Below are 12785 nucleotides of genomic sequence, written 5' to 3'. Positions count from 1 at the left end.
CGTGCTACGAGTTTACTTACTTTGGATTTTTATTTTATCTTTAAGTTTACATATTAATAATACTAAGCTCTATATCAATCGGGTTATTCGGATTATCAATCTTTTGGGAGTTTATATTGAGCTTTATATAATCACATTCCTCCGAGCTTTCTATGTTCATTATAGGATGCATTATATAATTAAATTATCTCTAATTTTGTTCGTATTTGTTTTTCTCTCTTTTTAGATATTTTCTGATTACATCATATGCCTCTGAACATCTCTTTTTAGTTAATGATTTAGGCAGTTCATACAGGCCATAATGCATTATACTAAAAGGCATGCTATTGAATTCAACAGCCATATTAAGTTTATCCATTTCATATTTTTCCAGACTTGCTATCAGACCCCTAAGATTTGGTGGTATTGTATTGTAAAAATGACGAGATTTGAGGAAAAAAAGAACTAAATTGCAATATCCTATACGTTTATATGAAAGTAGCGAGCAACAGGTTGTGTGCTTGACTTGGAAGATCCCTGTTCGTGATAAGTGATAACATACTAACTTATACATTTTCAGTTAAGTGCCTTGCAAGCTATGCATGAATACCAAATAATTACTTTAATCAGTCTAGCTTGTGTATTCTTTCGTTATATGTGTGTGTTCATACTATTTTATAAGAACCTTAAGTGACAATAGTTAAAGCATTAGGAATTCCGGTTTTAAGAAATAAAAATTAAAAAAAATCAGAATTTTTGAAACCCTCTATAATTCATGCGAAAAATAGATATTTAATTCACACATCAGATTGTTTACATAACAAACTTTACAAATTGGTTGATTAATGGAGATTCAAAATTTTTAGGTCACCACACTTCCCGCTTTCGCGATCCCCATTTTATCGGTATCACATAAATACTTGAACTCAAGGATCTAAGTACACTAGCATAAAGTCATTTTTTCTTGTTCTTTCCATTTTCTCTCGAAAAAATGCCCAAAATAACATCTTATTATAGATGAGCTGCCCAAAATATTAGTTGCCGGGAGTAGTGCCCATTTTAACCACACAAATCCGCATTCAACAATGCGTGTACTTAGCCGACCTAAATATACTAACATAAACTATAATATATGAAAACATACGAATACAATATGACGCTAAGGACTTCATCTCCTCCTCATCCATATGATTTTTCAATTAGTCAGCTATGATCTAGTAAGTTATCCCATTTTTCATTTAGTAGGATGAAGTTCCTGTTGCGGAAATTGCATTGCTCAATCGAGAAAAAATGGCATATAAACTGAAGAGAAGCTTGAGTAAAGAATAAAGTTCAATATGAGGATTGTTTATATAAGAAGGAATATGTTTTCATCTTTTTGGAAATTGTGTATACGCGTATCTGTGCTTGGACACGTGACTATCAAAATCAAATGAAATAAAGAATAATGATGCAGATATTTGTATGCGTCGGACTCGCAAATGCCATATGCGTATCCAAGCTATCCTTTGATATATGCGTATCCTTTTGTATTACACCTGACACTGCCGAAACTCCTCGCATTTGGTATATGCGTGTACGGCACACATATTTTGTGTATGCATGTTCCTCTGATTATTTTGGGCATCAGTTTCACGCTTGATAAATTGGGGCAGACTTTTACTAAAAAGGTTTATATTGGGTTTCACCTTTTTCTCTATTGGTGGTTAAGATTTTAATAAAAGTTTTTTTTAAAAAAAATAACCATAAGACGTATTACATAGAGAGTAGAAAAATATATTATAACTCATACCTAATTAGTACTTGTTACTAATTCGAAATTCATATTTGTAATATAATCAAGTATCACTTAAATTTTTAACAACAGAGTTTCAGAATTAATATTAGTAAATCTGAATATTAGTATTTATCTAATTTAATTAAGTCATACTTTATTAATATTATAATTAATTTGATTTACTTTAAGTTAAATCTAAATTAAACTAAATATTCCTTCAAACATTTTTTTTGTGTGACCCTATAGGTTATTATTACATTGACAGCGGATTTTAAACATAATTTAAAATGATAAACAATGAAAGACATATAGTTATACATAATTGTACCCAAGCAATAACAATTAAATTTTTATTCGATTAAACCTTTCGTCAATAATGTAAAATGTTATATGATCCATTTAACCACATATTATAGATTAAACTAGAGGATCAATGTGTAATGTTCATTATACTTGAATCGAGGTTTACTTGATCAATGATTAGACTATCATATCAAATTAACATTTGAGCGCGACCACATATTTTATAGTCTAACTCACATAAGCAGCCGATAATATAATATCACTCCTAAAATAGAAAGGTTTAATATTTTCTAGATCATTTATATTATTTATAAAATACCCGAAGTATACTTTTATCAATAACTAGTCAAAGGTAATGTTTTTGGTTCGTGTCGGGGTAATGGAACTGAGAAAGGGAAAGTAGGAGAAAAGAAACTAATGACCCTGAATTGTTTTACCTATTTGGATCAGATACGAAAACAAAATAAAAACTTACATGATTATATTGATTTTTGATTTTTTTTAATATTAAGCAATCTCAAAATAATCAAATATATTTATATTTATAACAATATATTATATATTAACATTCTAATAAACTAATATAGTTAGTTATTTAATTTTATCATTAATATTTTTAATAAATTAAAATATAAATTATATAAAAATAATTTTTGATTATAAAAATTATATAACAATATTTTTTTTATTTCAAAAATAATTTGCATATTAATCTATTTTTTCTGGTCCAAGATTTAAATTATATTCAAAATAAGAAAATAAAAGTGGGAATGGGAATTTAAATACCTAGTGGTGGTGGGTAATTGGCTTTGAGAGATTTTAGGTAAACCTGAAACTAAAAAAAGGGAATGAATCATTTTTTTACTAAACAAACATCAACATAAAGAATCAGTTTAATTGTAACTCTTTCCCTTTGTTGATTAACCCCACGAAACGCCCCTTAATATAATTAAAGTATAATAATTATCGTAAAGAAATATAACGATTTCAAGTTTAAGGGCCGTTTCATAATTATCATTGTGAAAATTACCTGTGACAAATCTCACATTGGATGTATCCAGCACCATACACATTTGCATGTTCCTGTGTTTTTTAATTTAGTGTCACAATATCTATGATCAATGAGATGCGGTCATCAGTCAATAAACACTATAGTCTTAATGCATTAATATTGTTCCTTAATAATAATACTAATTAGGGACCTTCAGAAATATTGATATTATTCTCATAATCTCATTTTTTAAGTCACATACATAGATACATATCTTCTATATCTATACTATTATATAATAGACGAAATATTAAAAGTTTGGTTGGCATGGTCCTTCCTTCAATTACATAATTGTCCTTCATTAAAAAAAATAATATAATACTCAATTGCCATTAATTAATATATAACCAATTACCTTTATAAGTAAAATACGTTGCTTTTTTTATTTTCACCGACTAAAACAACATTTTCTCTAAAAATATTTTAGACAATTATTTTAATATATACATTTTTAAGTAAAACATGTTGTCTTTTTTATTTTCTCCAAATAAAACAAATCTTTCTCTAAAAATATTATGGACAATTCTTTTTATTATATTCCGATTATCTACTATCAATCTATATATACTAGATTATAGACGGAACACTAAAAATTTGATAGTCGATCACTACTCGCTGGAATTAGATATTTGTTCAACTTAATTAATTTATTTTTTAACATAATTATCTTCTATAATACTACATAAAAATGGACGGGAAAAAAGAGATTTATCGTGAATTCGATAAGATTCTTGTTCACGACTAATGTTGATAAACCAATTCAACAATGAAGATTGAACTAAACATATTTTACCTGGGAATAGTTCTCCAACATTGATAGAAAATGTTACGAATGGGTATTGAACCTATATTTTTTAGTGTTCTCCAACATTGATGGCAAATTGTTATGGATGGGAATTGAACCTATATTTTTTCGGAAAGTTTATAAAATTATTTTTTCCTAAAACCTAATTAATATAAAATAGGTATTATAGTATAATAAAAGATATATTATACTTTAATAAAATATTAACATTTAAACAACAATTATTTAAAACAACTATGCATTGCACAGGTTTAGAATATATATTAAAAGTTTGATAGTCTGTCGGCACTTGCAGAAATTACAGAGTTGCCCTCACTTAATTAAATTATTATTTTGACATAATTATCTTATATAATATTATCGTTAGAAATTCTGAAACCCCTAAAATAAAGTTATATATTACCGGACATAGTAGGCGAATATGAGACAGTATTTGGGTAGATAAAGATGATGTTCGAGCTAAAATAAAATAATAGATACTACGGACGGTGTCAAAACAATTATACCATTGGACCAAGATAAAAAATATTAAACTAAAAAATAATTCGTTATGTTATTCCCTAACAATCTAACAACAGAATTACAAAAGAGGGGTTTAATGAAATTCTGGTTTCTTTTTGGAAACTTTGAAAACTTCTTACAAAAATATATACTGTGTTTAAATATGCTTGAGTGCAGATAAATAATAATAATATTCAAGAACACAAAGTAGATAAACAGGTGCTTAAAAACTTTTTGGTGGATTCATATTTTTACCAGAGATAAATATATGTGAAGAAATTTCTGTGATACAAAGTTGTACACAACTGCTTACATGTAACACAACTAAGAATTTGAGAGTGCTAAGAATACAGCTTACAAAAATTCTCTTGTTGATGTGCTTGAATGATTTCTTAGTTATTAGTTACTAGCTACTCTTGGTTTATATATCACCAAGTTAAATTTTAAATAAGATAAAACATAAAGCCTATCAGCTAGGTCTAATCACATGTTTCTTCATTTCTCTATCCAATGCAATCCAGTTAGATACTGCATCTTTGAACGTCCATGTTTTGCATGAAAATGGAAATACTTCAGTTTCTTCTAACACCTGTAAATAGGCTGCCACATTCCTTTTTGTATACAATTAACCCATGTGATTATCAAGTCAGTGTCAAGTCCCTTTCAACTGCAATTTTGGTTGATCATCCGTTGAGGCTTCGTAGGAGTTATCTGTTGAAGCTTCATATGTTATCCGTTGAAACTTGACTAGCTCATCCACTGAGAATATAATAAATTATCCGTTGAGCTTTATAGGGTCTGTTAGATATTGAGTACAACACATAGGGGGTGAATGTATTTTTTTTTGAATTTTTATCCATTCTAAGTTTGTTTGGATATTGTGTAAACAAAATGGTTTCTAATTTGCAGAGATATTGTGTTAACATAAATAAAATAACAAGCACAATATTTCAAAACTCACTTAATTTGTATTAATTAAGTTTATCTTGCTATAAATTTTGTATTCTTAAAAAATATAAGAACTCGCACTAGTACAAAAATGCTCTTTAGCGTCGCCTTTTTAGCGTGTCGGGTCTTCTACAACCGACGCTACAGTTTAGGCTTTATGCGATGGCATTGTTACTAATTAGGACTTGTTCCTAATTCAAAATTCATATTTGTAATATAATCAAGTATCACTTAAATTTTTAACAACAAACTTTCAAAATTAATATTAGTAAATCTGAATATTAGTATTTATCTAATTTAATTATGCCATACTTAATTAATATTATAACTAATTTGATTTACTTTAAGTTAAATCTAATTTAAACTAAATATTCCTTCAAACATTTTTTTGTGTGACCCTATAGGTTATTATTACATTGACAACGAATTTTAAACATAATTTAAAATCATAAACAATGAACGACATCTAATTATACATAATTTTACCCAAGCAATAACAATTAAATTTGTAATCGATTAAACCATTCGTCAATAATGTAAAATGTTATATGATCCATTTAATCACATATTATAGATTAAAATAGAGGCTCAATGTGTAATTCTCATTATACTTGAATCCATGTTTACTTGATCAATGATTAGACTATCATATCAAATTAATATTTGAGTGCGACCACGCATTTTATAGTCTAGCTCGCATAAGCAGCCGATAATATAATATCACTCCTAAAATAGAAAGGTTTAATATTTTCTAGATCATTTATATTATTTATAAAATACCTGAAGTATACTTTTATCAATAAGTAGTCAAAGGTAATGTTTTTGGTTCGTGTCGGGGTAATGGAACTGAGAAAGGGAAAATAGGAGAAAAGAAACTAATGACCCTGAATTGTTTTACCTGTTTGGATCAGATACGAAAACAAAATAAAAACTTACATGATTATATTGATTTTTGATTTTTTTAATATGCAATCTCAAAATAATCAAATATATTTATATTTATAACAATATATTATATATTAACATTCTAATAAACTAATATAGTTATTTATTTAATTTTATCATTAATATTTTTAATAAATTAAAATATAAATTATATAAAAATAATTTTTGATTATAAAAATTAAATAAACAATATTTTTTATTTCAAAAATAATTTGCATATTAATCTATTTTTTCTGGTCCAAGATTTAAATTATAATCGAAATAAGAAAATAAAAGTGGGAAAGGGTATTTAAATACCTAGTGGTGGTGGGTAATTGGCTTTGAGGGATTTTAGGTAAACCTAAAACTAAAAAAAGGGAAGGAGAATCATTTTTTTTTACTAAACAAACATCAACATAAAGAATCAGTTTTGTTGTAACTCTTTCCCTTTGTTGATTACACCCCACGAAACGCCCCTTAATATAATTAAAGTGTAATAATTCTCGTAAAGAAATATAACGATTTCAAGTTTAAGGGTCGTTTCATAATTATCATTGTGAAAATTACCTGTGACAAATCTCACATTGGATGTATCCAGCACCATACACATTTGCATGTTCCTGTATATTTTAATTTAGTGTCACAATATCTATGATTAATGAGTTGTGGTCATCAGTCAATAAACACTATAGTCTTAATGCATTATTATTGATCCTTAATAATAATACTAATTAGGGACCTTTAGAAATATTGATATTATTCTCATAATCTCATTTTTTAAGTCACATACATAGATACATATCTTCAATATCTATACTATTATATAATAGACGAAACATTAAAAGTTTGGTTGGCACTATAACGACTCGTACATCTCTGTATTAATTAAATATGTAATTACTAAATAATGAAATAAATAAAATTATGTGTGGGGTCTGTCAGGTGGATGTTATTTTATTATTATTAATAATAATTATATGCGCTCATTGGTGTTCGGGGATTATTTTATGATCAGTTGTTGAGCTGTGTTATTTTGCTTTTATATTTAAAAGTGGCTTTATTAAAGATTTATTTCCATAAATACTTGGGTTATCTTTAAAATCTTTTTTATCACTTTATACTTTTATTTATTATTTTTAGGAGTTTATAAAATTTAGAAATCAATATTTGATTGATTATTTATCTTTAAATGATTTTCTGATTGCATTTAATTGTAAAATCAGTTTTTTTTATCCCAAAATTCTTCAAAAACTTTCGAAGTTAATATTTTATTTAGTTTAGAATATTTTGAAAATTTTAAAAATTGTTCGGAGATTTTTGGGATTTATTTCACCTGCGTGTCGATCCGTTTAATTGATAAAAACGGGAATAAATTCTGTTTAAGAAATTGTTTTAAAATTTATGAAAATTTTATTTTGTTAGTTCTATTTGATTCGGGAATTTTGAAGCTTATTTGGAATTATTTCAATTTATTTAATCCGCATATTGTATCGTTAAACAAAAAGTACGGGTCAGATAATAGTTTGTTGCGGGGTTTATAGAAATAAAAAAAATAAAGGGCAGGGGGTGGTTTAGTCGGGTATAACCCGTTTCTCTCTTTGTCCAGTCGGTGTCTCTCCTCAATCCCTAGTTCTCTTGAATCTCTTTCTTTTCTCAATTCATCCGCTGCATCACTCCTCTCTTTCCCGTTTTTTTTCCTGGTTCAGGTGAGCACTGCCGTGTTTCTTTTTCCGGCTACTCTGTTCCTTTCTCGACTATATCTGTTCCACTTTCTGTGGCTCCGATTTCTGGTTGGTTGTTCCTCTCTCTCCAGTTGCCGCCGCTTTGATTTCTGGCAAGGCAACTGGGGCGTGTGTGCGTATATTCGTTGTGTGTGTGGTTGCGTGTGTGTATCTCGTGTTTATTTGTGCCTGTTGCCCCTGTTTCCCCGCTTGTGACGTTCGGTTTCGGCCGCTGTTGTTGTTGTCTTCTCTTCCCTGTTCCGGTGGTTTCGTCACCGCTGTCGCGCGTGTCGCGCGTGTTGGTAGCGGGACGTTTCCCTGATTGCTGCCTGCGATTGTATATGCGTATTGAATTACGTTCTTTATATTATTTTATTTAATTTCTGAAAGAATTAAATTACTTGACTTCGGTTCGTGAAATAAAATATTTTTGGTGCGAGAGTTAAATTATTAATCGATGAAATTTACGTAGGATGCCCGTAAATTTTATCGCCGTCGGCGATGAGCTTCGACGAGCCCACGGTGGACTATGATGAATATTTCTGAGTCCTACGATTACAAATACAGATTTCGAATAAAATTATAAAATATGATTAAAACATAAAAATACGACTAATAATTAATAATTTTATTTAATTGGTAATTGAGAATTTTGGACTGATATTGATGACTGAAATCGGTGGTTGGGTTTTAAATTGCGATTGATTGTGGTTGTGATTATTTTGACGTTGGGATATTCGACGGGTTAGCCAATAATAAAAGGAGGTGTTGTCCGATTTCTGGAAAAATTTAATTACGGAAATATGAGGCCATACCCAATGGCTATCGGAACGTCGATCGGTTATATGTAACTATTTTGTACAAAACCTGATTATGTGTTGTGATGGAATACTTTGCGAAACCGATAACCTAATTTCGTAAATGGACAAATATACTTATTTTATGAAAATGAACACCGAACCGGCTTTCGAAGACGTGAACCCTAATTGATACGTGTATTATTATATTGAGAATGTTACGAGTCGGGTTTATTAACGTACGGGTAGATTGTTAGCGAGGATAGTCAAGCATATTCGGACGTCTAATTTAGGCTATTTCGGTTCCTGTAGGTTCCAGTCGAAATCCTTAGCATCCCGGTCGGTGCAAAGCCAGTCAGAAATTAGTGTTAAAGCGTATTAAGGCAAGTACCCCTGACCATATCTTTATGGTTCAACATATATGAATATAATGTTGTTTTATTCTCGTAATGGAACAGAACGATTTAAGTTACGTATCCCCTGGGGTTCAAATTGTTTTGTTAACTTGTGTTTTCGGGGAAAAGTAACTTCTGAAATACCTATCTTTAAGTTTTGAATAAAATGAAAATGTTTTGGAAAATGTGCTGTGTTATAATTATTTTGACAAGAGATAGGTAAGTGATTTGGAAAACTGGATAAAAATGATTAGATAATTGGATGAGTGTGCGCAGGAGGCCCGTAACGGCCTGGAAGTTAGCGTAAGAGGCGAAGTGGTTGCTCACCCTATTATAACCACCAACCCAGCGTGACAGGGACCTAGCTAGTCTCTGAGTTCCGGAACAAGTTTTCATAGGATAGCCAGTCTAGAGTTATCCTATGGAGATAGCCTGATCAGCTGTCTAACCAGGGATCATCCAATACTTTTATATCTGAAAACGTGATTTTGAGGTTCCTAGAGAGGAACAAGTTTTATGGGTCCTGTGATGGGATAATTTTTATGGTTTCCGTAATGAAACAAATAGTTTTATGGGTCCTGCGATGGGACGAATGATTTGAAAATGAAAGTAGCATGCTAAAATTTAACTCTGGTATTTACACAGCACAATTAATAAAATGTTTTAGAGAGCATGCTAGCTATTAAGATCCAGTTTTCAACAGTTCATCAGTTTTCATCTGTTTAAGCTTGTTTTACTTGTTGTCTACTAACAAGTTGTGATTTCTGTTCCTACAATTATTTATTATAAATTGTTTTAGCTAGTGTTCATATAGTGGTACTGCTGAGCGGTAGATTGCTCACTCTTGCAAATATGTTTGTATATTTTCGCATTGCAGATGCCTAGGAGATGTTGCTGTCTTGCTAAGGGTCAGTTTCCAATTCCTCCTGTGTCGAGCTCCTCTGAGTGTGTTGTGTCTGACCAAGTGTGGTCTGTGAGTTGCTGTAGAATAATAGTTATATCAGGTTATTTTCGATAAGTTGGGTTGTAATAAGTATGTAACCTAAAGTATACTTGAACCTGAAAAAGATCTTGTGGAAGAGTTGTTAATATTGAAATAAAAGTAAGTTGGTTGTATTATGGTTGTAGTTAAATTTTGTTAGTGACATCAACTCCCGACCCGGGGTTGAGGCCGTCACAGGCACGGTCCTTCCTTCAATTACATAATTGTCCTTCATTAAAAAAACAATATAATACTCAATTGCCATTACTTAATTAATATATAACCAATTACCTTTATAAGTAAAATACGTTGCTTTTTTTATTTTCACCAACTAAAACAACATTTTCGCTAAAAATATATACATTTTTAAGTAAAGTATGTTGTCTTTTTTATTTTCTCCAAATAAAACAAATCTTTCTCTAAAAATATTATGGACAATTCTTTTTATTATATTCCGATTATCTACTATCAATCTATATATACTAGATTATAGACGAAACACTAAAAATTTGATATTCGATCACTACTCGCTGAAATTAGATATTTGTTCAACTTAATTAATATATTTTTTAACATAATTATCTTCTATAATACTACATAAAAATGGACGGGAAAAAAGAGAGTTTTATCGTGAATTAGATAAGATTTTTGTTCACGACTAATGTTGATAAACCAATTCAACAATGAAGATTGAACTAAACATATTTTACCTGGGAATAGTTCTCCAACATTGATAGCAAATGTTACAAATGGGTATTGAACCTATATTTTTTAGTTTTCTCCAACATTGATAGCAAATTGTTTCGGATGGGAATTGAACCTATATTTTTTCGGAAAGTTTATTAAATTATTTTTTCCTAAAACCTAATTAATATAAAATAGGTATTATAGTATAATAAAAGATATATTATGCTTTAATAAAATATTAACATTTAAACAACAATTATTTAAAATAACTATGCATTGCACGAGTTTAGAGTATACATTAAAAGTTTGATAGTCTGTCGGCACTTGCTGAAATTACTGAGTTGCCCTCACTTAATTAATTTATATTTTTGACATAATTATCTTATGTAATATTATTGTTAGAAATTCTGAAACCCCTAAAATAAAGTTATATATAACCGGACATAGTAGGCGAATATGAGACAGTATTTGGGTAGATAAAGATGGTGTTCGGGCTAAAATAAAATAATAGATACTACAGACGGTGTTAAAACAATTATACCATTGGACCAAGATAAAAAATATTAAACTAAAAAATAATTCGTTGTGTTATTCCCTAACAATCTAAAAACAGAATTACAAAAGAGGGGTTGAATGGAATTCTGGTTTCTTTTTGGAAACTTTGAAAACTTCTTACAAAAATTTATACTGTGTTTAAATATGCTTGAGTGCGGATAAATAATAATAATATTCAAGAACACAAAGTAGATATACAGGTGTTTAAAAACTTTTTGGTGGATTCATATTTTTACCAAAGATAAATATATGTGAAGAAATATCTGTGATAAAAAGTTGTACACAGCTGCTTACATGTAACACAACTAAGAATTTGAGAGTGCTAAGAATACAGCTTACAAAGATTCTCTTGTTGATGTGCTTGAATGATTTCTTAGTTATTAGTTACTAGCTACTCTTGGTTTATATATCACCAAGTTAAATTTTAAATAAGATAAAACATAAAGCTTATCAGCTAGGTCTAATCACATGTTTCTTCATTTCTCTATCCAATGCAATCCAGTTAGATACTGCATCTTTGAACGTCCCTGTTTTGCATGAAAATGGAAATGCTTCAGTTTCTTCTAACACCTGTAAATAGGCTGCCACATTTCTTTTTGTATACAATTAACCCATGTGACTATCAAGTCACTGTCAAGTCCCTTTCAACTGCAATTTTGGTTGATCATCCGCTGAGGCTTCATAGGAGTTATCCGTTGAAGCTTCATATGTTATCCGTTGAAACTTGACTAGCTCATCCACTGAGAATATACTAAATTATCCGTTGAGCTTTATAGGGTCTGTTAGATATTGAGTACAACACAGAGGGGGTGAATGTGTTTTTTTGAATTTTTATCCTTTTTAAGTTTGTTTGGATATTGTGTAAACAAAACGGTTTCTAATTTGCAGAGATATTGTGTTAACAGAAATAAAACAACAAGCACAATATTTCAAAACTCACTTAATTTGAATTAATTAAGTTTATCTTGCTACAAATTTTGTGTTCGTAAAAAATATAAGAACTCGCACTAGTATAAAAATGCTCTTCTGCGTCGCCTTTTTAGCGTGTCGGGTCTTCTACAACCGACGCTACAGTTTAGGGTTTATGCGATGGCATTGTTTTAACCGACGCTCCAAGTATTCAAGGAAAACAGGCATCAGTCCCAAGGAATTAACTTTTAGATGACAATACTTTCATTGTTTCTTTTACCTTTACTATTTATTAGTCACATATTTTCTCTACTTAATTACCTTTTTTTAATATATATCATTTTTATGATTTGAATTAGGCTAGTATTTTAGTATTTTATATTATGATATTCTCCGAAGAGAGACTTCCTAATGGATGTGAATTATTTTTTATTTTATAATTTATATCCTA

This window comes from Apium graveolens, chromosome 4 (genome assembly GCF_009905375.1).
Source record: "Apium graveolens cultivar Ventura chromosome 4, ASM990537v1, whole genome shotgun sequence".
NCBI lineage: Eukaryota > Viridiplantae > Streptophyta > Magnoliopsida > Apiales > Apiaceae > Apium > Apium graveolens.
This window is presented reverse-complemented; position numbering follows the sequence as displayed.